This window comes from Musca autumnalis, unplaced genomic scaffold, assembly GCF_047663935.1.
Source record: "Musca autumnalis isolate F117 unplaced genomic scaffold, ASM4766393v1 scaffold_3, whole genome shotgun sequence".
NCBI lineage: Eukaryota > Metazoa > Arthropoda > Insecta > Diptera > Muscidae > Musca > Musca autumnalis.
Window position 1 is genome coordinate 112,345,241 of NW_027411866.1, and position 27,306 is coordinate 112,372,546.

At 36.2% G+C, this 27,306-nt stretch overlaps 1 protein-coding gene and 1 long non-coding RNA gene across 36 annotated transcripts in view; both read right to left on the reverse strand.

Annotated features, from left to right (window-relative positions):
• The window catches only part of SK (small conductance calcium-activated potassium channel), an 877,735-nt gene that overhangs the window by 578,039 nt on the left and 272,390 nt on the right, over positions 1-27,306 (reverse strand). For 3 of the 35 annotated variants that reach the window (XM_073973786.1, XM_073973789.1, XM_073973788.1), the window contains one exon: positions 12,572-12,598. The exons of the other annotated variants lie outside the window; for them this stretch is intronic. The gene's annotated coding sequence lies outside the window, so the exon portion shown is untranslated. The remainder of the gene's footprint in view (positions 1-12,571; positions 12,599-27,306) is intronic. 35 annotated transcript variants of the gene reach the window in all.
• LOC141399901 (uncharacterized) lies at positions 1,767-2,492 on the reverse strand. The gene is made up of 3 exons (XR_012412020.1): positions 2,407-2,492; positions 2,275-2,336; positions 1,767-2,216 (listed from the first exon to the last, which is right to left on the reverse strand). It is a non-coding gene; the product is annotated as an uncharacterized lncRNA (long non-coding RNA).

Sequence of the window (27,306 nt, forward strand, 5' to 3'; positions counted from 1 at the left end):
CGCATAGCTTTTGTTTTTTCAATATTAATTTCCAGTCCCGCTGCTCTAGCCAGTTGGACAAGTTAATTTATTTTGTTCTGCATGTCGCTGAATTTGTGCGACAATAAGCAGATGTCGTCTGCAAAATCGAAATCTTCCAAGTGTCTATTCAGGTTCCAGACAATTTCCCTTTTTTTGTTGCCAGTTTTGACATTATTACGTCCAAAGTAATTGCAAAAAGGAGAGGTGACAAGGGGCAACCTTGTTTTACTCCTGCCTTCGTCTCAAAGTCCTCGCTTCTTGTGCCATTGTGTCGGACATGTAGCTTGGTATTTGCATACATTGCCTTTATTAGGTTTAAAATCTTTTGAGGTATTCCTCTTTCTTTCAGTGCCGACCATATTGCGCAACGCCGGATAGAGTCGAAGGCCTTTTTAAAGTCTACAAATACCAAGTATAGAGGGGACCGCCATTCAACCGGTTGCTCTATTATAATACGAAGAGTATTGGTTTGATCTACGCAATTACGATGTGGTCTAAACCCTGCTTGCTCGTCACGCAGTGATTCTTCAACGCATTTGAGTCTGTTGTTAATAATGGTGGCTATTATTTTGTATATAGCATTTAAAAGGGTTATGCCCCTCCAATTATTGCAGTCGGTCCGGTCATTTTTCTTGTGTAATTTTATTATTGCCCCGTTTGTCCATTTGCTGGGAAACTGTTCATTGGACCATGCTTCATATATAAACGGGTACATTATCTCGGCGGTGACCACAGCGGTGACCACAGGATTTGATTGGAGGAGTTCTGGAGGCATACCATCTTCACCTGGAGCTTTGTTTCGCTTTAGTTTATTTATGGCACTAGCAATTTCTTCAATATTTGGATGCTCTACAGATATCCTTTGGTCTACTAGTCTGTCATCACCCGTAGCTGGATTTTCTTCTGCGTCGTGTGAGTTTTGGTAGTTGCTTATTTCCATAAAATGTTGTCTCCACCTACGTGTTTGATCTGCCGTATTTGTTATAAGCATACCATTGCCATCCTTCACTGCATAGTTTCGGGTAGTATTTTGGTTTGTTATTCGACCTATGATTTGGTGTAGTTCCTTCATGTTATTAGCACCTGCTGCCGTTTCTGCGAGGATTTATTTTACGTAATGGAATTGACAATTGAAATCAAGTACTATAAGACAATGAATATAGTTCAAATACTTTTGTTTACATTTTATTAACGATTGTTGACAAAGTCACCATAACAGTAGACAAAGTGTTGACATGTAGACAATTGACCCCAGCCTTCCTACAGGGATGTGATAATATATATACATAAGTACATACATTTATTTATATATATAAATATTATGGGCGGTTAATCAAAATATACATGAGAATGTTTGCCGTTATTCCTTCTTGTCTACTCTCACTGTGCAGCTCATTCATTATAGAACGACGGCTACACGCCATGGTAATCTGGGGAAATAAAAAAATATATACACAACGGTTAACCCATTTCCCACCCGGTGAGTCAATGGCGCTAGTAATGAAATTCGAAAGCAGCACACAGTATGAAGGGAAATGAAAGCTGACGACGACAACATCGATAACAACCCGTAGACAATTTAAAGCCACTACCATAACAACACCAACAACCAGATAAACAAACGAAATACAACAACCAAAATAACGTTAACGGCAACACCAAAAAACAACCACACAAAATTATCGATTTTTCATGAAAACGGAAAAAATGTGTCTGTATATGTGTAGTATATGAGGTACCTACCCAATAGAAAATGTCTTTAAGACAACATTGATGAATCGTACACGACATTTCCAATTCGTTCACGACTCTTTGCAGACAGCCCTTTGGGATCGTTGACGACTTTTTCACACAAGTGTCCCAGTATTCATGCACGACAACATGGGCGACAAGGTAAGCGAAGCTGTCGTCAACGACGACTTCGAAGACAAAAACCCGTTATTTCGTTGACGACTGCCTTGGAGACACTGTCTTGCTATTTGTCATTGACGACCTTACTAAAGACAATTTGTTTTGTTGTCGTGTGTCAAATTTTATTTTTATTACTTCATAAAAATACATAATTTTACAAATTTTATCTTACATTAGTAATAACTATTTCTTGAATATTCTCTGATCCACCTTTTTTGAACCTATCCGCGCCTCATTTTCCCATCACAACCGATGGAGGGGGTGACCTCCTTTATTTATGAATTCTGTAAAAAAAACATTATGAATAAATACAATAACCGCTAATATAATCTATAATCTTACCATATACCACTGCCGCATCTTTTAAAACAGCTGCAATTTACAGCATTCTCCATAACTTCAACCTACATACATATATGTATTAAAAGAATAACTTAAATAATTTTCAAAGTTCCTTAATATAATTGTTCTTACCGTTCTTTGGTAAAAGGAAAATCTTTAATCATTGACGCGATTTCAGAATTTGATGATTTTTTATTATCTTACATTTATAACAAAATAAAAATTGTATATTCAAATCAATATGTAAACAATAATTTCATAGCACGCTTTTTTGAAAATTTTTGGATTTGTTGCCACGACACATTGCAAGACATGGTCATGCACCTTGTCGTGCATGACAATTTATAATATTTCGTCAATGATTCGTCAACGAAAATGTCGTCGAAGACTTGATTTTCTATTGGGTATGGGATTCAAAAGTATGTATGGGTTGTTGTTATAGTTAGCTTATTGTTGTTGTGTCAGTTACAACATGTCCCATATACAATATAAACAATATGGTTATAGATATCCATACACACGCACGGACATATCCTTACACATTCCCACCATTTGCATGTAAATAATTATTTATGGCTTAAAATTGGGCCAACACTTGTCAAGGGTGGTGGCGGTGGTGAATGACTGCTATGGCCGGAATTGTATGGTTAAGTGTCAACGTATTCTGTGTTAATATTGCCTTAAAATACTATATGGGCGAATCCATGTAGAACATGTTAAACTATTCAAGAGTTAATGTGCGCACCAAAAATCAGTTAGTAAGATTTATATGTATGTATGCATGTATGTATATGAAGATCAGTAGCACTTCCTGCTAATAAACAGCAGCATTTCTCATAGAGATCAGCAGGTTTTCTCAACAAAAAGTCAAATAGCTTTTCTTATACATACATTACAAGTTTAATAGCCTCCCAAAGAACAAGCCTAAAGTGTTCATGCCAAAAATCAAAACACTGAAAGTCCTTTTTATTATAACCTCAGTCTTTAGACTAACGTGGGTATATACACTCTCATAACGCAAAATGTGCCTCATCGAAATAATGGTTTTAGATCCCAAGTATATTTGGACGATATCCGTTTCAGACAATTTGGAGTCGATTTAGCCATGTCAGTCCGTCTGTCTGACTAGCACGATATCTCTCGAACGGATTAACCGATTTGGCCTAAAATTTGGCCTTCGTAATATTTTGTCCAATCTTACTTTAAATTTAAATATGAGCCATATCTATCAACTCCTTTAGGTACCTCCCCCACAAAAGTTCGAAAATGTTCGGGAAAATTGTGCGCGCGATAACTCTTGAATGGAGTAGACAATTTGGTCAGTAATTTGCACATCGTGAAACTTTTACCGGACATAGATGAGGTTCCAATATGTACTCTATCGGTTCACTCTTTCGGGTACCTCTCCCACAAAATTTCGGAAAAGTTCAGTTTAGGGCCTGCCCTCGAATCGCTTCGATTTTTGTTGTAACAACTTATATTCACAGCCGCCAATACGACGGTAAAAATTTTATCAACTTCACAACAAAATAGCCCGAAAGGTGTACAAACCTCTACGATACCATGTGCAGTGGTTCGAGCGCATGATGACTCTCGACCGGATCTGTCGATTCGTTCCATAATTTGGCCATCATAATATATTGTCCGAACTTAGCTTAAGTTCGAAGATGAACTATATCGGTTCACTTCTTTAGGTACCTCCCTTACAAAAGTTCAAAACTGTTCACTAAAATGGTGCGCACGATAACTTTTAAAGGCAGTAAGCGATTTCATCCATACTTTGCACATCATAATATTCCTACGAGACATAGATCAGTTTCGAATATGGGCTATATATTTCAACTCCTTCAGGTACCTCCCACATAAAAGTTCGGAAAAATTCAGTTAAGGCCTGTTGTCGAAAAGCTTTGATCTTTGTTTTAACGACATGTATTCGCTGGCCTCATTACGATGGTACAAGTTATTCCAGGGGCAAGTCCATACCCGAAAGCTGTATAAACTTCTATGGCACCATGCGTAGTTTCTGCAGCGTACGATGCCTCTCGAATGGTTCGGCCTATTCGGTCCAAAATTTGGACCGTAATATTTTGTCCAAACTTAGTTTCAGTTCGAAGATGGGCAGTTTCGGTTCGCACCTTATCTTTCCATTCATTCAAGTACCCCTACCGCAACACTTTTTAGCTTCAAACCAAATATGTTTTTTGTCGGCAAGTTTATACTTTCAAAAATTGCCACAAAATCTGCGTAGCCGGTATTAGTTTTCGACATTGTCAATTGATGAAGGTTTCAATTCACACAGGCTGAGGGTATATCTCTGTCGGCAAAGCCGACTGATACGTTTTTATTGTTAGAAGGCCAATAGACATTCTTATAAAGTAGGAACTTTAGTGAAGAAGTATAATTTGATATCACATAGATGACTCGAAGTTCACCTTACAGAATGCCAATAGCTCTTCTTAAATTTAGCAGGCCCCTCATAGACGTCCAGAAGTTTTTCTCATAGAAGATCAAAAGAAAAGCTTTAAAAAATCCTGCAAGGGCGAAGTCCATATTTCCTGAGATAGCGGCCCAAACCTCTAAAAATTTTCCTAGTACTTACTTAAACAAGTAAGAAAGTATCAGTCAGCTGAGCCGACAGAGATATACCCTCAGCCACGTACCCCACGAAAAAAGTTAACACAATACTTCTGTAGGTGTTTTAGCTGTTGGGAAAATTTTCCAGGATGGAAAGGGCCGCAAAAACTACATGTTGCAATAAAATTCAGAATGATCCAAGACGAGTGCATTCTTTCCAAACTATGGGTAGGGTGTTCCCATAGGAGTGATCCGATGTAGTACATATTCGGACCTAATACAAATCTGTAGGAAATATTTTTTTATTCGTTTGAATATTTTCCTTACAGACTATATAATTAAATATGTTGTACTTAATTTTCTGAATTTAAATATATTACAATTTTACTTTTCAATTTACAAAGTTTGAGCTAAATCGATTTCTCTCTTAAAAGGTTATTTTACACATTAGCCAGTTTAGGTGGTGCCGGTAGGATTTTCTGGACCTTTTTGAGTCATTATCTCAGGAAGTATGGACTTTCCCACGAAAAAAATTACAACGTCGTAACAGGGGCTCAAGTGCAACCTGCTGCGTCACAAATTAATAAGATCAGAGAGGAGTTGTTAAACTATACTTTTCCCAAATTTTGTGTGGGAGGTACTCAAATGAGTGGACCGATATAGTCCATATTAGAACTCGATCTATGTCTGAAAGTAATATTACCAATAGCAAAGTTTGGCTCAATTCGGTTATTCCCTCCTAGAGCTATCATTCCCACAATCTTGGCGAAAAATTTTGAACCTTGGTGGGGGAGGTACCGGTAGGAGTGGACCGATATGGTCTATCTTTGAATTTAAACTAAGTTTGGACAAAATATTGAAAGACCCAAAATATGTTGATCCGTTCGAGAGTTATCGTGCACTCCAACTACGACACATGGTATTATATGGGTTTTTTGCAGATTTCGTGCTGATTTCTGCGGATATATGGACTTGCTCCTGAAAAAAATTATATCGTCGTAATGGAGGTAGTGAATACAAGTGGCTGCAACAAAAATCAAAGCGATTCGAGAGCAGGCCTTAAACTGCACTTAAGCAAAATTTTGTGTGGGAGGTACCCGAAAGAGTGAACCAATAGGGTCCATATTAGAACCTTATCTATGTCTGGTAGAAATGTCACGATGTGCAAAGTATGGACTAATTCGGTTACTCCCTTCAAGAGTTATCGTGCGGACAATTTTTCCGAACATTTTTGAACTTTTGTGGGGGAGGTACCTGAAAGAGTGGACCGATATGGCCCATCTTCGAACTTAAATCAAATCTGGACAAAATATTTCGATACCCAAAATTTGAACCGAATCGATTGATCCGTTCGAGAGTTATCGTGCGCACCAGCCAGCCAGACAGACAGACAGACAGACAGACGGACAGACAGACAGACGGACGGACATTGCTAGATCGACTCAAAATTATCTGAAACGGATATCGTACAAACATACTTGGGGTCTAAAACCATTATTTCGATGAGGCACATTTTTGGCCGTATCAAAGTGTAAATACCCTCTTTAGCCTAAAGGCTGAGGGTATAATGACTGATAAACACGATTACCTACGAATTGAGTATCCTAATTGATTGAAACTTCGCAGATTGTAAAATGTCTGCCAAACGTACATAAACTCCCAAGAAGCTCGAAATCGGACAACATTTTTGGGTACCTCTCTCACAAAAGTTCATAACAAGTTTTTACACATTTAACACATTTTTGCCCAAAAATGTGTTCCCGTACACCAAAAAAGTTGCAAAATGTTCACTTCTCTTCGATCAAAATGGCGCTGAATGGCTTTCTCTTTAGAAACTTTTTACACGACAAATTTGGGTGAGCAAAAATTGGCTGACATGTCGACTTTGACATGTGTTCCAGTTTTTATGACGTTTCTGCCATTTTTCCGTTCCCGTACATTTTGGAAAAATGTGTATGTGGAACTCATTTTCGACGATTTTCTCTTTTTGACACTTTTACCATTAAAAAAGTACTGGAACGAAGCTAACATTGGTTAAGTGTTAACCTGCACTGTTCGAGGATTGTTTTGAAAATTTCTTCGATGGTTGTCCATGTGATTATGATTACCACGATATATTTTTTTTCGTTGGCAAGTTCATACTTCGGGACATAATGACCCAAAAGCTCAAAAAATTCCAAAGGGGACCAAATAAAATGTTTGTTACAATAAGGGTATAATTCACTTTGTCATTTCGTTTGTAGCTCATCAAAATATTCTTCAGAGACCCTATAAAGTATATATTCCCCCCCCCCCCCCCAGTTTGTCCTTTAGGCATCAAATTCTAAGTTGCTCCCGGGATGTTTGGTATAGAAAATGGAATATATCTATCCACGACCAAATATAACGGTCCGATTTTCGGTAGTTTGAAGATTTTTGCATCATTATCACACCGAAATGGCTGGAATTCGGTATTTGGTCTTACTTCAGGCTAGAAAACCTTTCCGCAGAAATTTGTCAGTACATGCCCACGTTGTGATGTAACTCCGACAAAACGGTGCTTCCCGATTTTTGGAATTTCCAAGGTTTTAGCCTCATTATCACACCGGAATGGCTTGTATTTTGTCTTCCTTAGGACTACGAAAACTTTCTCCCTGAAATTTGTTAATACAGGTTCACATTTTGGTATAGCCCACATTGATTTTCGGTATTTTCAAAGCTTTAGCATCATTATAACACCGAAATGGCTGGTATTTGGTCTTCCTTGGTGCCAGAAAACCTTTCTCCAGAAATTTTCCAGTATAGGTCCATGCTTTGATGTAGCCACATTGAACGGTATTTCCCGATTTTCGGTGCTTTTAAGGTTTTCATACTGAAATGGCTGAACTTTGGTATTTGATATTCCTTAAGACTACAAAGCTTTTCTCCAGAAATTTGTTAGTAGACGTCCACGATTTGATATAGCCCCATAGAACGGTACCTCCTGATTTTCGGAATTTTCTCCAGAAATGGTGCACTTTTTGATGTACCTCCTATAGAATGATACCTCCCGATTTTCGGTATTTTGATGGTATTCAGGGTTTCGGAATCGGAGTCGAGCAATTTTGCTGGGGTCGGAGTCAGAGTCTGTGTCTAACAAAAATAACTCGACTCCGACTCCGGGGCAAAATTTTTCCATTAAAAATTTAAATTTGGAAAAATAGCATTTTTTTAAACCATTACACAGGGCATCCACCCATTGGCCAAAAATAAAAAAAATTAATGTCAAAATTTTGGTACAACATCTGGCAACATTGACAGCTATGACATGGACCTTTTTAAAAATATATTAGTTTTTGTTTCATTCGAACGCGATCTTCTTAAGAATAGCTTCAAAAGTCGGAACATTAGACTAATATTTTTTGTTGTGAGTACAACCTATATTTTAAGTGCAAGTAAATATATTCAAAACACCGCGAAACAAATACGTAACCCAAAATATTATAGCGGATTTTGAAGCTTAATTTTCATTAAAAAATAGTGTTTTAGCGTGTTGTGGAATTCTAGTTAGCTGCATATTTTCTTAGTGTATTTTTTAATGCCAATTCGATCATATATTTAAATTTGACCTAAGGTTTTAGTCATGATACCCACCAGTGCCCACCTCGGGAATAATTTCCAAAGTATGTCATGGGTTAAAGATTATTCAGTATTAAAATCAGCTGTCATCTAGTGCCAGACTATAAATGGTGGGTCGCTGACTAAAGCTGCCCTAGAATAGGGTTTCTATGGAGATATTAGTGTATACTAGTGTTATCTGACCACGTACATTATTGGCATCAGTGGCAAGATGAAGAAATCTTCTTCCAAATTAGTCTTACGTTGGCGGTACGTGGCTTCCAGGAAAAACGCTATAAGATCTACATATATTAAAAATTTTACAAATTTTCAGACAAAAATATTGATTTTTTAATCCGCTAAATTGGTTGGATTTTATGTCGTTTTGGAGATTGTTTTGTTTCCCCAAGCTTATTTTCGCATAATAAGATAATCGGGACCTTTGTTCATGTCATTTTGTATTAACAGCATAAAACAATTCTTACCGTATACCCCCTCCAGAGGGGAAAGGGGGGAAATGTTACGCTGCTGGTTTCTTAAAACACTCTTCGCAGCAGCACAAAGCTGTAACCGGCGCATTGGCTTGATTTTTACACTCTAAATATTTTTGGCCATTTTCTCCATACAAGCGTATCCACTGTGCATTATTTATTTTAAAAGAAAGGCATAAGAAAATATATATGCAAATTATATATTATACTAAGCTAAAGGACAATTCACAGGATATTTACTATCCTCTGAAGTGTAGTCTATTCATCCCTATTTTGTTGATCCAATTGATTCGTTACATTTATGCAAACAAAAGTAAGGTTCTATGACAATCGAATAAAGATTGGACCTTTAACCTCTTTCGTCAGAAGTCTTACTGGTCTTCTCACAAAAGGTCTATTGGTATTCTCATCTTGTTTTTTATGAGATTCATCCTTGTCTTCTATTAAAGACATTGTGGTCTCTATGGGAAATCTTACTGAATACCTTGAGACACAAAATGGAAGTTAAGATCTGGGGGAGGAAAATTCCTTTTGGGAATGAAAGTCCCAATTGAGAACCCCAAAGAATTCCATAGCTGAAATTTCTGAGCTATGACATAATGATTTTTCTGATTGTCCCCCATCAATCATTGAGAAAATAGCTTTAAATCTCTGTTTGGAGATATTGTTTCATAATTTTTAGATGACATGTTTCCAGTTTCAGCTGGCATGTTTCAGCTCAGTTCCTTCCATGTCGTTTTTGTTCTTGATCTCAAAAAGTAAAACAAAATGAAATTTTCTACAAAAATGTTCCACCGAAAATTATATGTAGGTTTCCCATATCGAAGAAATCGATATTGTCACGTTTTCATTGTACTTTATCAGTTTTACCCGTTACTTTCTCAAAAAAAACATATGTTTATGTATTTCGGTAAATTTCGCATAATCTATTAACTATATATCAAATTCGGATGGTTACGCTTCTGAATTAAGCATCATAAATTCGTTGTTTGTTAACGACAGATTCATCCCGTTATAACTCAGAAGTCTGGCAAAAGGCGAATCTTTCTTGTAGGATTCATTATATACTCAATTAGGGCTTTAGATGTAGACATTCAAATAACAGGATCTTTCCGCCAAGAACATATATAGTTCATGTGTATCCGAGTTTTCTACACAATCAATTGCATATACGAAATTCAATGAAATACATAATCATAGAGTTTTCATGAAAAAGGATCGGGTAAAAGTGATAAAGGACAATATCGTTTTCTTGTCATAGTGGACCGAACCTACATAAAATTTTCCTAGCAACATTTTTGTAGAATATTTTCATGCACGAAATCCCATCGTTTGCTAATTTTTCAGTACCAGAAAACATCCATCTGCCTACGTGCTGAGTGGTGTACACAATATATCTCAAATATTTCAATAAAATTATCAACTCCACACTAAAGTTCAAAATGTGAGCGCTGGATTTTAGTTTAAGGGGTGATCCGTACTTATAAATCTCAGAAAAAAGTAGAAAGTATACGTCGCATAGAATATGTGGTCAAATTTTTAAGTCGATCGGAACAATATTGGTTCAGAATGAGCGTTGGATTGGAACAATTTATTTTATTTTTATGCAGCATATAAACTGTTTTTTTCTCGAAATCGGCCACAAAAATATATGACAATTGGTTTATTAATTTTCGTGATAGAGTTGGCACCGCAAAATGTTTTAATAAAAACAAGGTTTCGAAGACGACCTCAAAACTTCGTAATATTTTTCTCTTTCAGATGAAGAAAAAAATCTGCCAAAAAGTTACGTATTTTTCTCAAAAAAAGTCATGAAAAATGGCTTTTATTGAGCTCTACATCAAAGGGGTCTCCTTTTTATTGCATGTTGTCCATACGATTTGTATTGCCCCATCATTTTCACATATTTTGAAGGCTTAAAGATTTTCTCACGCGGAAGAATTCCGTCCAGAATATACTCGTGCAAAAAAAAGGAAAACCGACAAAAACTTTCTTACTTTCCTATTTTTCAATGTAAGATTCGGCAGAAACAGTATTGATATGTTCGAATGTATTCGAACGAATGCCCTTTCTAATGAATATGTAAGGAAAAACTAACACTAGGCTAATAATGTGTTAGTTTTTCCTTACATACAGGCCAAATATAGGAAAAAGTTAATAATTTGTGCACATTTTATTCATTTTTAGTGGTATAGGAATCCACTCCCGGAGTCGACCCGGAGTCGGAGTCGTGAAAAAAACTCGCCTGGAGTCGGAGTCGAGTCAAAAATACCTATGTTTCCTGATAAAATGGTCAAAAGGTCTTAAGTATATAGTGACCAACTGAAATTACTGGAGGGCGCTGGAGGTAACTCACAAAGTGCGAAAACAATTCGGTGCATTGTCATATTTCTTCCTTTTAGTCTAAGCAAATAAACTCATGTCTTCGATACGGAATATCCAAAGTTTCGTAAGGAATATCCCATACATATGTACATGTGTATATTCAACTATTATTTTTTTGGTATTTAAACCAACGTATCAATACACGAAATATTTATCCGGATATTTTGGTGGTTGCATGTTTTGGAAACACAGATATAATGTTGTAGTTGTTTTCCGCTTAATTTAACCTACATCATCTAAAATTATGTTTAATATACATTACCGAACAAAAAACAAAAAACATGTGTTATGTTGGTCATAAATTTTTATTAGATCTTAGAGTGGGTAGAGAAATTTGTCGGAAATGTTTGTCATGAAAAAAGAACTAGGACAAGAAATGTTCAAGATATTTAATTTATGTATTAAAATCAACTATATAAAAATCTATTCAAACTTTATATCAATATGTAGTTCATTACTGTAGAGGTGAAAGGACTCTTGAGAATAAAACGCTTGATTTTGTTCAACTGTTATACTATTAATAAAGCTTGAGGTCGTCTGTTTGATTTTTATTTATTTAAGATTTCCAATATTTGGCAATATATTGCATCATCTGAGAATAAGTTAAGTAAGTAAGTAAAATCTAAAGGCCTGCGTACATAAGCTGCTCTGCCTGATTGCCTTGCTTTCCTGCTTCATTTTTGACATAATAAAAATAAAAGAATAAAGAAGGCCGAGGAAATTTCGAACTGGGTTGCCCTTTTCTTTTTTATTCTTTTATCAGAAGTAAGCAAGGTAAGCAGGCAAGGCAGCTTATGTACGCAGGCCTTAAAAGTTTCATATTTACTTAAAACAATGATAGACTTCACCATCGTACCACTCTAATATATATATATTAGTGTTTGACACTAATTGTATGAAAAGGTATGTATGCAGGATAATATGTGGCCGGATTTTTTTTATTAAACATAGGGGTGGTAATGTGCATGTAACTAATGGCATGTTAGTGTTTCTTCCTACCAGTGCCACGTAACAAATAAATATTTGAATTTATTGAACCACGTTGAGTATATGCGGAAGGTAAATAAAACCATTTGTTTGGAAGGTAATACCCGGTGAGCAGTGTGAGTTATTCAAAAAATTATGGCATAACATTTTTTGGACACGTTGCAAACATATTTATGTTTTAAGCCATAAATTATGTTAGTAAGTTATAAATTATTTAACATTAACACAGAACAGGTTAAATAAAGAAGGGTATTTAGAACAACAAATTATGTATTCATTCTTACCAAATACAACAAAGTTTTCAATAGATTCTTACCTGGAAAGAAAAAAATAAGTTTTTATATTATTAGTAAATTTAAAAATGATTAACAGTTTAAACAAGTAAAAAAATAAAAATCGGACAGAGACATACCATCGAAAGAAGACAATATTGTATTGTAAAATGAAACCGAAAACGGCGAAGGACATACACAATGAAAAATATTAAAATACAAGTATAAAAGTATAAGTCGGCTTTGCCGACAGACATATACCATCTGCCTGTGTGCATTGAAACTTTCATAGATTGACAATATAGAATACCGGCTACGCAACTAAATTCCTTTTCCCCTATAATTATATTAGGGAATTTTCAGATTGTGTGGCCCTTTTTGGACGTATGAATTTGCCGACAAAATATATATTCAAATTTAAGCTCAAAAGTGTGGTGGAGGAGGTACCTGAAGGAATAGATCGACATAATCTGATTTGCAAGTGGATCTTATTTTCGGAGTAATTTTTTTCGATAAATATCGCCCCCACCAGTCTCTTCAGTTCGTCACCGTACAACTTTGAGCTTTTGGACCACTATGTTGGGAAGCATGGTCTTGCCTACGAAAAACATAATATCGCTGTCCAAAGGATCTTCGAATAGATGCTAAACTGCAGTTAACAAAGTGTTGAATTTTGTGGCGGAGGTACCCTTTATAGTTTATCTTCGAACTTAAACTAAGTTTAGGCAAAATATTACGAGGGCTGAACGTTAACTATTTGGTCTAACAATGAAAACGCAAATTTTTACCATCAAAAATAGTTTTATTGTGTTCGTAAGTAGTCTCGGCATGATTTATACGCTTTGCCATGTGCTCAAGCCAATTGTTGAATCCCTTTTTCCACTCCGATTTAGACACCTCCAAAACATGGTTTTTGAACGCTTTTATGGCTACGAAAATCGTTGACCACGACTTTTTTTCTTGATATGCTGGAATCAAATAAAGTCATTGGATCCCCAGTCAGGGCTGTACAGCGGATGACCCATCTATTCCACGCTTAGTCCGGCCAAACAGGCGCTGATTTGAATCGATGTGTGAGAGCTCGTATTGTCATGATGCAGAATTATTCGTCTTCTCTTGTTCGTCTTTCGAATTTCTCAGGGGATTTCTGGCAAAAAGATTGTAGTGTTCCTCTCAGAGTTAAACGTGCTACATTTCTGAAGCCGTATAGTTGCCACACGGTCAGTTTTGCCAATGAAATAGATCGACTATTTGCTTCGAAGTGCTTCTTACATGAACAACTTTCGTTGGATTTGTCTCGCTTTCCGAGATCTAAACGGTCTATTCCTGTTTTGTTTCGGCCTCCTAAGACGATTCCCAATGTTCGTCATCTGTGAAGATCTTATAAACGTCGTCGATCATTTTTATTCACGATTTCTTTGCACCAATCACCAGGAGCCTGTTTTTGAGCGATTGTCCAATTTTACTGGATCTAACGAGAAGAATCCATTTTGCGGACAGGTGTTCATGCGATATCAAATGTGTGTTGGTGGGAGAAATGCCCAAGGATGCCTCTATCTCATAGTATATAACATGGCGATCTCGCATTATCCGTTCACGCACGGCTTAGTTTTTTTCTGGCACAACGACCGATTTTATGCGACCCTCACGACCTTCTTTTTTTTGGCTACTGTCGGCCACGACTGAATTCATTAAACAAGGCTTTCATAGTGCTATAGGATGGTCCTTTGTCAGCATACAAAGATTTCATTTGCTTGATGCACTCTTGGCGTGATTATGCACGTCGAAAGTTGTGAGGAATAAATAATAAAAATAAATAAATTCCAATTTTTTTGTAAAGCGATTTTTTCAAGTCACTGTAAACACCACAATACAAGGTCGTATGACAAACTGTACTGAGTACGTATAGGCTAAAAACTGTCGAACTGACCAACAAAAATTGAAATGGCGCCTGGCAGCACGCGGTGTTGCCTAAGCCAGATAGTTTTCGTGCAGCCCTCGTATGAAGTGCAAAATTTGGTTGGAACGATTTGGTTGATTTTGGTGATGGTCAGATAATATTCAGGGGTCGGAATGGGCAAACAACTTCTGTGGAGGAAATTGTTAATCTTTTGTTCTTATTTCCGCTTCTATTTGGAGTAATCCAAAATAAAAACAAATCAATGAAAATAGAAAATTTCACTTTTACAATAATACAAAGTAGGAAGTTCATCAAACAACCGAGATGTCGCAGGGAGGGTTTAATTAAATTTGTCATTCTGTTGAAATATTCGTCGGAGACCCTACAAACATACATATTCTTCATCAGTATAAAATTCGAAGTTAATATAACCATGGCCGTCTGTCAGTCCGACTGTCTGTCTGTTGAAATCAAGATACAGCTCGCCATATTTAAGATAGAGCTTTATAATTTGGTACAGATGTTTCCAAGATGTTTGGCATTGAAAATGGGTTACATCAGTCCACGTTTTAATATAGCTTCCAAATGGCTGAAATTAGGTACTAGGTCCTGTTTTGGGGCTACAACACCTTCCCCAGAATTTTGTCAATAAAGGTGCATATTTTGCTTCAGCCCTTATAGACCGACTTTCGGTAATTTGAAGGTGTTAGCCACATTATCTCACCGAAATGGCTGAAATTTGGTATTTAGTCTTCTATGGGGCTACTAAACTTTCCCCCACAAATTTGTCAGTATAAGTCCACGTTCTGATATAGTCTTCATAAACCGGTACCTCCAGATTTTCGGTGTACCTGCACGTTTTAATATAGCCTACGTACGAGGAGAACTGGAAAAGTGTGCGGCCTAGGCAACACGTAATTTTGCCGGACGCCATTTGACATTTTTTTTGAAAGTTGGGGGAATAAAACTTTCTCCCAGAAATTTGTCGGTGTAGGTCTACGCCTTCATTTAGCCTCCATTTTCTTTAGTCTTATTCCGATAGGACTTGCTGTTTCCAAGCAAAATCGTGAAAATCTATAAAATCTCTAAAAATGTCAACTTGAACCGTGATTAGTTCAAAAAGCGCTCCGACGATTTTTTTTTGATTTTTTCTCATCTATGAACATTGTAGTTTCAGAATCCGCAAAAACTTTCCAGGTGTAAGCACCTTCCATTTAAAGTTGCTTCAAGAGCACCGAGAAACACAATAAATTTTTTCATATCTCAGGCAATATTGTTCCGATCCAATTGAAAAGTTTACCACATACTCTATGCTACTGAAATTTAATTACTTTGACTGAGTCTCCTTGAGTATCCGCTTAATATAATTTCACTTATTCCCCTTTGTTGCAACACACATCAATTTTTAGCCACAAACAAAACCAAAGTAATGTAATTTCCGTTAATTAAGAAAAGCAAAATTAACTTCTTTTTTCATTTCTTTCTTCTTTTAAATAATTAATAACCCTACTTACCGAACATGTCATGAAATCCCAAAATTTGAAACCACGAAAAATCAAATTAAATATTTTATGCCATGGCATCAGAGATGGGATTCAACTCTTTTTTGTAATGGATACGAGTGAGTGACGTTCCCGTAACTTTATAAAAATGTGTTGCATTTGAACAGAAGAGAGAACATTCTTATCAGGAGAATTCGTATTCCTCACATTGTCATTGCGGTCACATGAGAAATTCATGGACAGGAAAATTAAAAACTTTCTGATGTGAAATTTAATGCTGTTAATGGTTGCTTTCTTTGAATAATTCATAGAGGTTAACAGCACAACGGAGAGCTCGAAAAAATACCCACACGCAAACATACCTATTTGTCAAATTATGTCAATTACAGCAATTAAAATGTTTACAACAAAACTAAAAACAAAACAAAATTAACACACACACATTCATGTATTCATATTATATGATTCCATGAGCAGAAAAAAACTTATATGTCATCTAAATATGGTTGGTTTATAATTACACATTATCTTTGGCTCCGGTTTAACCCTTTTGGGATTTCAAAATGCCAACTGTATCAACCCTCTGCTCCTCCTTCAGATGAATCATAGTACGGAGTCCTTCTTGAACGGAAAGAAAAAAGGTGATGCACATCAACATGCCTTGCACTTGTCCCCCTTCTTTTTCTTCTGTGTGTGAAAATGAAAATGTGTACGTTTGTATGTGTCTCCAGGTAATTGAGACGTAATTAAAAAATAAATTAATTTTATTTAACTGCTCTTCGACACAAAAGAAATTGCAGCGTTTTGTAGAAATGAAATAATAAAGAAATAGGAAAATAAATTCCAAGGTAAAAGGATGTAACTTTAGAATAAGTGCTAAATACGACATTAATGTTAATGTAACAGACAGACAGACAAGTCCTTTAAGTTTAGTGTCTATATTCTGGAGCATATTACTACTGCAGATAATGATGCCCTTTCCTGGATTTCTTTGTCTATTTTACTTTACTGTGTACTTGTTGGTTGCAGTCATTAAGTGGTTAAAGGGTGTTGCATGTAAGAAAGAGAAAATATAAGTTTCAATATTTTGCGATACACACTCTGACAGAGAAGGCTAATGACAGAATCGAATCAGACAAGGGAAGGTTCAAACAGCATAACAACATAAGTATATACGGAGAAAAATTCAGCAAACAAATAATATGTTTGGGTTCTAACAAATAATGGACCCAGACATATGTTATGATAGGGACTGTTGCAAACAAATAATATGTTTGGATCGAAACATATTAATTGTTTACACCCAAACATATTAGTTGTTTGCTGCATTTTTTTTCTCTGTGTAGTGACAACAAAACAAACTCATTATAAATGTCTTTACAAATACATTATTATAACAAGGACAAGTCTAAGGAATGAAGTAGTTATTTTTGAGCACTAAAATAAATAGTTAGTTCTTGGCTACTAGAGACAAAAAAAAAACTAAATATTTGTGGCCATATGCCCTTAAAAAACAGTAAGAACTTCGTTAAGTTCGGTCTGGTCGAACTTTTTATACCCTCCACCAGGAACTGTATTGAAGTAAACTAAAAACTACTAAGCTCTTTCTCTACGTTAAGTATAATTTCTTGGAGTAGAATAATATCTTAACTGATAATAGTCACTTTATGTTGATAATTTTCTGTGTTGAGGTTTTCTACCCATTGAGATTCCAAAATTCCAAGTTATATCCACTTCAGAGTAAAAATTTAGCAGCACACTTTACAAAAAGCTTATCGTTTTTCTATCCTGTGACTATACACAATACAAAATTAAGGCTATCTCGGTTCGACATTTTGAAAAAACTCTGTAAGTGTCGTTCCATGGGGGCTATATAAAAACCTATACCGACGAATTTAAGGTGGAAAGTTTTATACACCCAACGAAGACTGAATACCAAATTTCAATCATTTCGGTGGGCTCTTGAAGCCACAACCTTCAGGTGGAATGTTTTATACACCCAAGTAAGAGTAAATACCGAAATACCAAATTTCAGGCACATCGGCGTAATAATTTGGATATCCATAGATCAGCCCATAGATGACATACAGACCTAATTCTTCGAAGATACGTTCCCTATACAGTTAAGAATTCCTCATTCAAAAATCAGCGTTCCACATTTGCGTTAAGGCGAGTAAATCGATCTATAAAATTTGACAATTCGTGTGAGAACAATAAAATTTTTTACAAAAACTGGGGGTAAATCCTTCAAAATACTAAAAATCGGGAGGTACCGTTCCATGGGGGCTATATGAAGACGTGGATCTATACCGAAAATTTTCAGTTGGAAAACTAAATACCAAATTTCAGCCATATTTGTAAATTTATGAGACTAGATTCTTCAAAATACCGAAAATCGAGGGGTACCGTTGTATGGGGCTACATGAAGACGTGGACCTATACCTACAATTTTCAGGTGGAAAGTTTAGTACCCCCAACGAAGTCTAAATACCAAATTTCAGCCACTTCCAATGTCATAATAATGCTAAAACATTCAAAATACCGAAAATCAAGAGGTAGCGTTCTCTGGGGGCTACATCAAAACGTGGACCGATATAGCCCATTTTCAATACCAAACATCCTGTGAGAAACAGAAACTTCTATACAATATTAATATTATACAATATTATTAATACAATATTATTATTATTATGGCTAGGATGATCGTAGAGAAAATCTGATTAGACAGAAACTCGTTTTATCACAAAATAAAACGAATTAGGCCCGAAAATTTTTGCATATCGTGCATATTTCGACATATCTTTACATATTTGCATAAAATGAGCATATGCAAAACCATATGCAAAAATATATACAAGGATTTGTGGTCTAAAAATCCCATCGAAATGGCTGAAATGTAGTATTAAGTATTCGTTAGGGGTATGAAAATGTACACCTGAAATTTGTAAGCATGGGTCCACGTCTTCATAGAACCGATATTTTGCAGGTTGTGGCCTCAACATCAAATGGCTGACATTTTATATAAAGTCTTCGTTGGGAGTATATAATTTTCCACCTGAAATTTGTCAGTTAGGTCCACGTCTTCATATATTCCCCATAGAACGGTACCTCCCGATTTTCGTTATTTTGAAAGTTGTAGCCTCAATATCCCACCGAAATGACTGAAATTTGGTATTTAGTCTTTGTTGGGGGTATAAAACCTTCCACCTTAAATTTCTCAGTATAAGTTCACGTCTTCATATAGCCCCCATAGAACAGTACCTCCGGATTTCTGGTATTATGAAGGTTGTGGGCTCAATAGCCAATAGAAATGGCTGAAATTTGGTATTAAGTCTTCCTTGGGGGTATAAAACTTTCCATATGAAATTTCTCGAAATAGGTCCACTTCTTCTTATAGCCCCCATAGAACGGCACCTCCGGATTTCTGGTATTTAGAAGTTTGTGGCCTCAATATCGCTCAGAAATGGGTGAAATTTGGTATTAAGTCTTCCTTGGGGGTACACAATTTTCCACCTGAAATTTTTCGGTATAGGTCCACGTCTTCATATAGCCCCCATAGTACGGTACCTCCCGATTTCCGGTATTTTAAAGGTTGTGGCCTCAATATCCCGCCAAACTGGCTAACATTTTGTATTAAGTCTTCCTAGGGGGTAAACAACTTTCCAGCTAAAATTTGTCGGTTTAGGTTCAGGCCTTCATGTAGCCCCCATAGAACGATACCTCCCGATTTTCGGTATTTTGAAGGTTGAGGCTGTGGCTGTGTCTATTTTACTGACTTGTCTGAAAAGAATTTTAAACAGAAAAATTGTACATACAAACATTTTTTGTACATATTATTGAAATATTTGTTGCATAAGAAAATATGTAAAATGCATACATTTTGCATATGCGAAAAATTATGCATTTTGCATATGTTTCAATTGCAATTTAATCAGAAGCCAAAAATATGCCCAGTCGCAAAATTTGACATGAATTGGACCAAAACTAGGGGTTGCATAAAATTCCGCTGTCTACATATTATAAAGCCACATGTTAAAAATGGCGAGCTGTATCTAAATTTCAACATACGGACGGACATGGCTATTCCGACTTAGAATTTTTCGCTGATCAAGAATATGTATACTTTATAGGGTCTCCGACGAATATTATACACGGAATGACAAATTTAATATACCCTCCATATTATGGTGGAGGGTATAAAAATGGGTTAGTAAAGGCATTTGTAATGGGATCTTTTGTCCAGTAAGTGCAGTGCAAACATTTGTAGGTTAGGTTAGGTTGAAAGTAGTAATCGCCACATGTCCTGGTGGACATACACATAAGCCATGAAGTAGGCCTGTTGTGCGCTCTAGTCTAAAGTTTTTTGAAGAAGGGGACTCTACTATAATTTATTTAAGGAACTCTGTTCCCTTAACAAAATCCTGTAATTGTTTTAGGTCGTCTACAATTACCTGATTAAGATCTGGTATTGTGTCGTTACCTAAAAACTGGGATCTGATGTTTGCCAAAGCGGGGCATTGGCAGAGAAAATACTCCAATGTTTCATCATCCTCTCCGCATGCCCTGCATACGCTGTTGTCTGCACAGTTAATTGTTTGCAGATGAGCTTGAAAACCCAGGTGACCTGTAAGAACACCTGTAAGTCTACTCAACTCTGCTTTACCTAGCAGTAATAGGTTTTTAGTTGTTTCCTCATTTGGGTCTCCCCATAGAATTTTTGTGGTTTTCCCTAATTCCTCTCTATTCCATAGGGATAAGTTGGCATTTTTTGCCCAAATTTTTAACTCTAGCCGAGACGCGTTTAGTGGCTTTGCGTTCGCTAAGTTTACGGTTGCTAATTCCCTTCCCTTTTTTGCCAGAGAATTTGCTATCTCATTACCTCTATTCCCCGCATGTCCCGGTACCCATATTATACGCACCGTGACATGCTGAGTACTATAGCTGTTGATCGAATTTATACAATCCAAGGCTGTTAGTGATTTTACTGTCTTGGATGTTATTGCTTTGATTGCAGTTTTACTGTCCGTAAGGACGTTTACAGTAGTTGGTCTCGTGTTGGCATTAAGCCAGTTCAGACACTCTGTGATCGCTCGGATCTCCGCTTGATGGACCATATTGTGATCCGGCAAACGAAGAGATATTTCGGTCTCTGGTTCTTCAATAAAGAGACCAGACCCGTTCTCCCACCTAGTATGGAGCTGCCTGTATAACAACAGTTTCCAGTCGGCATTTGTGCTATATTTCCGCCGATCCACGAGTCTCTGTCTGGAATTAATGCCTCGCATGAGGCAGCTACAAATGTTTCAGGTATACGGTCCGATACAATGTTATCCATTGACTCTCCCGTTGTTACCTGTAGAATGTTTTGATGGTATGTTACTGTGGTCCTTACTGATCCACTCGTCCATCGCTTTAAGTCGAATAGCTGCGACAGCCGCTTCATACCTTATCTGGATTTCTATTGGGTGTATATATAGAATAGTTTCTAATGTCCTCGTTGATGTTGTCCTCATTGCGCCGCTTACACTTAGACAGCACATTCGTTGGACTTTCTGTAATATTTTAATATTACACTTTTTATCCATAGCTGTCCACCAGACTACTGAAGCGTATGTTAGAATAGGTCTCACTACGCTTTTGTATAGCCAGTGTGTCATCCTAGGATTAAGCCCCCACTTGGCGCCTATAGCCCTTCTACAGGTTGACCAACATCTATGAGCTTTATTGGCTCTTTCTTGAATATGGTCTTTCCATTTAAGTTTCCTATCCAGGATTACTCCCAGATATTTGACTTTGTTGGAAATATTGTTTAGGAAAACTGGTTCTTCAAAGTGTCCCAGTTTTGTTTTCCTAGTAAACAGACATATTTCCGTTTTTTACGGGTGCAAACATTTGTAACTAAAATACTTCGTTCAGAATTTGTATAATTGGGTAATAGATTTATAGATGATGTAAATTTGTATTGGCAATATAGATGAAGCATTTTATTTATAAGTTCGGTACATCACTCAGAAATCCAGTGAATTGAACAAAAATAATTCTTATTCGTTGGAATCTTGTGACAATATCGAATATAATCAGATCGAATAGGGACTACCCAACCAAAGTCTATTTCTCCAAAAATAATGTATATATTAAGGTGGTTTTCAGATTTTTGTGGCCTTTTTCTGGGTATTCATCTTAACAATTGTAGACATTCCGAACCATACGCAGTACCTTCAGTAAAAATTTCGAAAGGATCCTAGAACAGAGACTGGTACAAAGATGTTGTACAATATAGACCTTCATGGAAAATCATGTATGTTTGGAAGAAATTAATATAAAAAATATTTTAGCAACTCAAAAATACAAATAATATATAACAAACAATTTAAAAGTACGTGTATATAAAAATATTTTCAAAAAGAAAAAATATTTTCAAACAAGTCAAGGATTTGAAAAATAAAAAAAAAATTAAAAAATATATTAAAAATTTTTCCGAAAAATGATTTTTTACAACTCCTAAATTAAAATATTTATATATAAAATCTTTTTGAGGACTCGTGAATTAAAAAATAAGGACATGTAGATTTAAAAAAAAAAGATAAAAACGTATTTTTCAATGACCCGTGCCAGTATTTCAAATGATTTTTTAAAGACATCAGACCCACAGTCATAAATTTCCATATAATATTATGAATGTCTTTAAGTACCCGTAGGTTTTATAGCTTTTTAAGGACTTGCGCATTTTTTAAAAAAATATATTTATTAAAATTTTTTTCAGAACTACTTTACAAGGAATCGTGATCAAAAAAAAAAAAAAAATAAGGATCGCGAATTTAGGAATAATATATAAAAATATTTTTCAATTGTATAAGAAATTTTACAACTCGTGTTTTAAAAAATATGTATATAAAAATTGGCTTTTGAGGACACGGATTCAAAAAAGCAAAGAAATATTTTACAAGAACTTTTCAAGAAATCGTAGGTTAAAAAAAACAAATAAAAATAATTTTCAACCTTCAAATTACCGAAAATAGGGAGGTACCATTCTATCGGGTCTATATGAAGGCGTTGACTTATACCGACAAATTTCAGGTGGAAAGTTTTATACCCCCAACGAAGACTAAATACCACATTTAAGCCATGTCGGTGGGATGTTGAGGCCACAACCTCCATAATAACGAAATTCGGAAAGTACCATTTTATGGGGAATATATGAAGACGTTTACCTATACCGTCAAATTTTAGTTGTAAAGTTTTATATCCCAAACGAAGACTAAATACCAAATTTCAACAATTTCTGTGGCTGAAACCTTGAAAATACCGAAAATCGGGAGGTACTTTCCTATGAGGGCTATATGAAGATGTGGACCTATACCAACATATTAACGGTGGAAAGTTTTATACTCTCAACGAAGACTAAATACCAACTTTCAGCCATTTCGATGGGATATGGTGGCCACAACCTTCAAACTACCAAAAATCGTGAGGTATCGCTCTATGGGGGCTATATTAAGGCGTGGACCTAGAGCAACAAATTTCAGGTGGAAAATTTTATACCCCCAACCATTTTCAATACCAAGCATCATAGTAGTAATAGAAACTTCTGTGTAAAATTATAAAGCTTTATCTTAAAAGCTGCATCTTCATATCAACGGACGGACGGATGTGGCTGTTTCGACTTACAATTTTATGCTGATCTAGAATAAATATACTTTATAGGGTCTTCGACGAATATTGAGATGCGTTACAAACGGAATGACAATTAAATTATACCCTCTATATTATTGTGGGGGGTATAATTATAAATATTTAATAGAATAGAAATATTAAATAGAAATATTTTGCAGCACGTTGATAATGACCCTGTAAGTTCTAAGATATTCTGTCAGCATCAACTCGAATGACTGAAGCACAGGAAAACTTGCGAATTGAGTGTCTGATTGGGCCGAAACTTTTCACATTGTAAAATATCTTCCAATCCTAAATCTAGTTCCACCAAAACACCGAAAGTAATCCTTGTGGTCCTGTTTACAGCGAAATAATGTTTTGCTTGGGCAAATCCATGTTTCCATAATGGCCCAAAAGCTCTAAACAATCTATGGTGACCAACTAAAGTGCCTGATGGGAACGACAACTGTCGAAAGGAGTTATTGACATTGATCCAACCTTTGCGCATCGTAACATTCCTTTCACACTTAAATCATGCCCGAATATGCACTATATCGGTCTACAAATTCTGTTACCTCCCACACCAAATTTTTCACAAATGTGCAGTTTATAGACATGTAGGATAGGATTTTTTGGACATTTTTTACAGCAGGTAGTCCTCGCGACTCATATTACGACAATATTTTTTTTTTTTTTTTGTGGTTAAGTCCATACTGACTGAGATAATTACCCAAAAGCTGTAAACACCCTATGGCCACAAGGGAGGGAGTCCTCGGTTTAGTCCAATCTTTGCACATTGTAACCGTAAACTTACGTCAAAATCGGTCCACTTCTTCCGGTACCTCCCCCCTAAAAGTTGAAAAATTTTGGCCTAAGAAAAGATTGAGACCTGTTCGCGTATAAATTTAATACTGTATTTCGGATAACTGTAATGTTTTGGGAAAACCAACTCATAACCGGATTGCTTCATTTGATTGTGTCAGGGGCTGATGGTCTATCACTGTTGGCAAAGCCGACTCATACTTTTTTTACGTCTTTCTTTAAGAGGTTACAACTAGTTTTTTTACAACTAAATGTTAATCTGTCACCAACAGACATTGTTACATACTCACGTGTCCAATATTTGTTTAAGTGGTATATGGGAAAACGGCTTATGTACACACAATTAACCTGTAAGTAGCCACTTTTACTTTCTATTACTTCAACCTTGTTTCTGTTGTTTATACATTTTTTACAAGTTATTTTACTAATAAAAACTGTGTTTACACTTAGTATGCGGGTCAACTAAGCCCACAAGTTTTCCATCACCCCATTCAATGTTAACACTTTGAATAGAGTTCAAACACTACACCACAGGCAATAAAGCTTGGGCCATTAAAACAACAAGCCGGACGGCCGAGTGTCAGAATGACAAACAAACAAAAAGAATAATTGAATGAAATGTAAGACCACACCCTGTTAAGGCCGTTTAAAACGATACCATCGGACAAAAACACAAACACACACACACACGAAGAATAAGACAATAGGGACGAGAATCCAATACAACTTTGAAGTACCATCAGATAGAGTTACACTAACCCATTCACAATCACACACACACTCCCATTCATATAAGAACCGTAATTGTAAATGCATTATAAAGTGCTGTGACAGTGGCATCATCATCATCATCAGCAGCAGCACCAGTCGCAATGGCACTGGACACAATTTGTGGAATCCACTTAACCTAGTCATCATTTTATTACAGAGAAGATAGATAGGCAGAGTCTGTAATTATGCACCACAAATTGCCACCGCAGTAGTACCGCCTTTACAGATTATTTCAGGAGGATTCATTTATTTTTTTTTTTTCGGTAACAACTTCCAACTGCTGGCTATCGAAAGGTGAGCAGACATTTTTAGTTTGTCAATGGCATGTCATGCAGGTGGGCATTATCACCCCATAATAATGCGGCATAGCATTTGATTTTCAGTTACGACAGATACCAAAGCCAACAACAGGGACTTGGGGTATACGAGAGTGTGTGTGTGTCCAAATGAATGCATTTCAATTATTATTTGGTTTTGTGGTAACGAAGCTTCTTGTTGGATGCCTACCAGAGGAATCGACGAATTTTTTTAGGAAATGAGAACTGCACCACTTAAACAAATTAAACACAAAAATTTACTTATTGTTTTAAGTCGACCGACAATAATCCACAGTAACACAAATGGTAAGTAATTCATCATTACCATTTCGTCGAAATTTAACCAGTTTATATATGAGACAGACCATCGGCCAGAAATTAAGTATTTCATCCATAGACAGATTGGAGTATTTTCCAAAAAATATTGATTTGGGCGGGGTTTCAGAAAAAAATATACGGTGCACAGTGGTTCAGAATCAAATCAGGTCTACTGGAATTCAAGGTCAAAGTTAACATTTTCAGTTTTTTTTTGCCCAGGTGTAAGCACCTTTTATTTAAAATTAGTCAAGGCGCACCGTGAGAATTTTGTGGCCCTTTTTGGAGATTTGCACTTGGCGACCAAAATGTGGATTATGATTAAAGTTCATAAATGTTGCGGAGGAGGTACTTAAAGGAATGAACCGGCATAGTTTATTATGGAAGTGGATCTTATTTTTCGATAGATATCGCGCCCACTAGTCATTTCTGTGGATCATCGCATAACTTTTGGACCAATATGCCAGGCAGCATGGACTTGTCCACGGAAAACATAATATGGTTGTAAACATGACCAAAACGAACAACATCGGTATAAATTTCCAAAGGATCTTCAAACAGACCCTAGACACAAATGTACTTTTGTGGGGAGGTACCATAAAGAGAGAACCGATATGGGAAATTTTAAATGTTAAACTAAATTTGCACAATATATTAGGAGATCCAATGTTTCGACCAAATTGTTTGTCCCATTCAAGAGATATCGTGCATACCATTTTAGTGACATTTTTTAAATACTGAGGGGAAGTACCGAAAAGTTGTGGACTGGTATTGCCCATCTTCGAACTGAAACTAAGTTTGAACGAAATATGACGAGCTTTTGTGGGAGGTACCAGAAGGAGTGGACCGAACTTAAACTAATTTTGGACAATATATTATGAAAGCCAAATTTTGGACCGAATCGGTTAAACCGTTCGAGAGTTATCGTACGTACCAGCCAGCCGGACAGACGGACGGAGGTGGCTAAATCGACTCCGAATTGCCTGAAACACATTTCGTCCAAACATAATTGGGGTTTACAACCATTATTTCAATGAGGCGCATTTTGTCCGTACGAAAGTGTATATGGCGAAAAACAAAAATTTGTTACAATCGATGAATCCGAGTTTCACCCTTTCAGAATTCGCGAACTGTTAACATATTCTATATAGTATGATATACATTCTTTAAACTGAAGTGTTTTAGGAAGAATCCCATAAGGTCGACCATTAAAATTAATTTTCGTGGAAGCTGTGTTGGCATCAATGTAGAAAAATAGGTAAAAATGGGTTGAAGCCAACAAGTTTTTTTATGCTCCCTTCCGATTTTAGGCTTAACCTTACATTTTATAGACATATGCCCAAAGAAAGACTCAAAGAATACTTCATGGGCAATATGATACTAGTGTATCATTTTTCGATATATCCACCGCATCCACCTAAAATTGATGCTGACATTTTGAAGCCGGAATTTCGGGGTTTTTGAATT